Below are 4,094 nucleotides of genomic sequence, written 5' to 3'. Positions count from 1 at the left end.
AAATAAGCAGGTGACAATATACAGCCTTGACGTACTCCTTTTCCTATTTGGAACAAGTCTGTTGTTCCATATCCAGTTCTAACTGTTGCTTTCTGATCTGCATACAGGTTTCTCAAGAGACAGGTCAGGTGGTCTGGTATGCCCATCTCTTTCAGAATTTTCCACAGTTTATTGTGATCCACACAGTCTAATGCTTTTCAATAAAGCAGAAATAGATGTTTTTTCTGGAACTCTCTTGTGTTTACCATTATTCGGAGGATGTTGGCAATTTGATTTCTGGTTCCTCTGCCTTTTCTAAAACCAGCTTGAACATCTGGAAGTTCACGGTTCATGTATTTGCTGAAGCCTGGCTTGGAGAGTTTTGAGCATTCCTTTACTAGCATGTGAGATGAGTGCAATTGTGCAGTAGTTTGAGCATTCTTTGGCATTGCCTTTCTTTGGGATTGGAATGAAAACTGACCTTTTCCAGCCCTGTGGCCAGTGCTGAGTTTTCCAATTTTGCTGGCATATTGAGTTCAGCATTTTCATATGTATCCTTAAACCAGAAGTGAGAATCTTGTGGGCAGCATATTGTTGGGCTTTGTATTTTTATCCACTCAGCCACCTTAAGCCTTTTGTTTGGAGAATTTAATCCATTTACACATACAGTAAATTAGTGACAGATAGACACTGCAACCGGAGAAGGCAATGGCACCCCATTCCAGTACTCTTGCCTGGAAAATCCCATGGATGGAGGAGCCTGGTGGGCTGCAGTCTATGGGGTCACTAACAGTGGGACACGACTGAGCAGCTTCCCTTTCACTTTTCACTTTCATGCACTGGAGAAGGAAAAGGCAACCCACTCCAGTGTTCTTGCCTGGAGAATCCCAGGGATGGGGGAGCCTGGTGGGCTACCGTCTATGGGGTCGCACAGAGTTGGACATGACTGAAGCGACTTAGCAGCAACAGCAGCAGACACTGTAACATAATGTGGTATACTGGAGAAGGGAATGGCAAACCACTTCAATATACTTGTCTTGAGAACCCCGTGAACAGTATGAAAAGGGAAAAAGACAGGACATTGAAAGATGAACTCCCCAGGTTGGTAGGTGCGCAATATGCTACTGGAGACACGTGGAGAAATAACACCAGAAAGAATGAAGAGATGGAGCTAAACCAAAAACAGCACCCAGTTGTGGATGGGACTGGTGATGGAAGTAAAGTCTGATGCTGTAAAGAGCAGTATGGCATAGGAAGCTGGAATGTGAGGTCCCTGAATCAAGGCAAGTTGGAAGTGGTCAAACAGGAGATGGCAAGAGTGAACATCAACATTTTGGGAATCAGTGAACTAAAATAGAATAGAATGGGTGAATTTAACTTAGATGACCATTATATCTACTACTACAGCCAAGAATCCTTTAGAAGAAATGCATTATCCATCATAGTCAATGAAAGAGTCCAAAATGCAGTACCTGGATGCAGTCTCAAAAATGACAGAATAATCTCTGTTTATTTCCAAGCCAAACCATTCAATATCACATTAATCCAAGTCTATGCCCCAATCAGCAATGCTGAAGAAGCTGAAGTTGAATGTTTCTATGAAGATCTGCAAGACGTTCTAGAAATAACACCCCAAAAAGATGTCCTTTTCATTACAGGGAACTGGAATAGCAAAGGTAGGAAGTCAAGAGATACCTGGAGTAATAGGCAACTTTTGCCTTGGAGCACAAAATGAAAGAGCTCAAAGGCAAACAGAGTTTTGCCAAGAGAATGCACTGGTCATAGCAAACACCATCTTTCAACCACACAAGAGAAGAATCTACACATGGACATCACCAGAAGGTCAATACTGATATAGAACTGACTATATTCTTTGCAGCCAAAGATGGGGACACTCTATACAGCCAGCAAAAACAAGACCACGAGCTGACTGTGGCCCAGATCATGAACACCTGATTGCCAAATTCAATTTGAAGAATGTAAGGAAAACCACTAGACCATTCAGGTATGACTTAAATCAAATCCGTTACAAGTATACAGTGCAAGTGACAAACAGATTCAAGGGATTAGATCTGATAGAGTGCCTGAAGAACTATGGACGGAGGTTCGTGATGTTGTACAATAGGCAGTGATTAAGATCATACCAAAGAAAAAAGAAATGCAAAAAGGAAAAATGGCTGTCTGAGGAGGCCTTACAAATAGCTTAGAAAAGGAGTGAAGTGAAGGCAAAGGAGAAAAGGGAATATATCCCCAACTGAATGCAGAATTTCGAAGAATAGCAAGGAGGATAATAAAGTGATCAATGCAAAGAAACAGAGGAAAACAACAGAATGGGAAAGACTAGTGATCTCTTCAAGAAAATTAGAGATACCAATTTCATGAAAAGATGGGCACAATAAAGGACAGAAATGATATGGACCTAACAGAAGCAGAAGGTATTAAGAAGAGGTAGCAAGAATACACAGAAACGCTATACAAAAGAGATCTTCATAACCCAGATAACCATGATGGAGTGATCACTCACCTGGAGCCAGACATCCTAGAATGTAAAGTCAAGTGGGCCTTAGGAAGCATCAATATGAACAAAGCTAGTGGAGGTGATGGAATTCCATTTGAGCTATTTCAAATCCTAAAAGATAAATTTTGAAAATCCTGCACTCAATACGCCAGAAAATTTGGAAAATTCAGCAGCAGACACAGGACTGGAAAAGGTCAGTTTTCATTTCAATCCCCCAAATATGGCAATGCCAAAGAATCTTATCTACCACACAGTTGCACTCATTTCACATGCTAGCAAAGTGCTGCTCAGATTGCTCCAAGCCAGGCTTCAACAGTATGTGAACTGTGACCTTCCAGATGTTCTAGTTGGCTTTATAAAGAGACAAGAACCAGATATCAAATTTCTAACATATGTTGGATCATTGAAAAAGCAAGAGTGTTTCAGAAAATGTCCACTTTTCTTATTAACTATGGCAAAGCCTTTGAATGTGTGGATCACAGCAAACTGTCAAAAATTCAAGAGATGGGAATATGACACCACCTGACCTGGCTTCTAAGATATCTGTACGCATGTCAATAAACAAGTTAGAACTGGACATGGAGCAACTGACTGGTTCCAAATCGGGAAAAGAGTACATCAAAACTGTATATTGTACCATGCTTATTTGCTTTATATGCACAGTATATCATGTGAAATGCAGGCTGAATGAAGCACAAGCTGGAATCAATATTGCTTGGAGAAATGTCAATAAACTCAGATTTGCAGATTACACCACCTTTCTGGCAGAAAGCAAATAAGAACTATAGACCCTCTTGAGGAAAGTGAAAGAGGAGAGTGAAAAAGTTGGCTTAAAACTCACCATTTAGAAAATGAAGTTCATGGGATCTGCTTCCAAAACTTCATGGCAAATAGATTGGCAAGCAGTGGAAACAATGACAGATTTTATTTTAGGGGGGCTCCAAAATTTCTGCAGGTTGTGACTGCAGCCATAAAATTAAAAGATGCTTGCTCCTTGGAAGAAAAGTTATGACTAACCCAGACAGCTTATTAAAAAGCAGAGACATTACTTTGGCAACAAAGGTCTGTCTAGTCAAGGCTATGATTTTTCCAGTAGTCATGTATGGATGTGAGAGTTGGAATATAAAGAAAGCTGAGGGCCAAAGAATTGTTGCTTTTGAACTGTAGTGTTGAAGAAGTCTCTTGAGAGTCCCTTAGGCTGCAAGGAAATCCAACCCTTCAATCCTAAAGGAAATTAGTCTTAAATATTCACTAGAAAGACTGATGCTGAAGCTGAAACTTTGATACTTTGGCCACCTGAAGGGAAGAACTGACTCATTGGAAAAGACCATGGTACTCGGAAAGATTGAAGGCAAGAGGAAAAGGGGATGACAGAGGATGAGATGTTTGGATGGCATCACTGACTCGATGGACATGAGTTTATGTAAGCCCCTGGAGTTCATGATGAACAGGGAAGTTTGACATGCTGCAGTCCATGGGGTCGTAAAGAGTTGGACACGTCTGAGCAACTGAATGAAACTGAGCTGAGACACTCAATATTGTCAATGTGATCATTGTCTTCCAGATCTTTTGTAATTATTTTGTTCTTTTCTTCCCA

This window comes from Capricornis sumatraensis, chromosome X (genome assembly GCF_032405125.1).
Source record: "Capricornis sumatraensis isolate serow.1 chromosome X, serow.2, whole genome shotgun sequence".
Lineage (NCBI taxonomy): Eukaryota > Metazoa > Chordata > Mammalia > Artiodactyla > Bovidae > Capricornis > Capricornis sumatraensis.
This window is presented reverse-complemented; position numbering follows the sequence as displayed.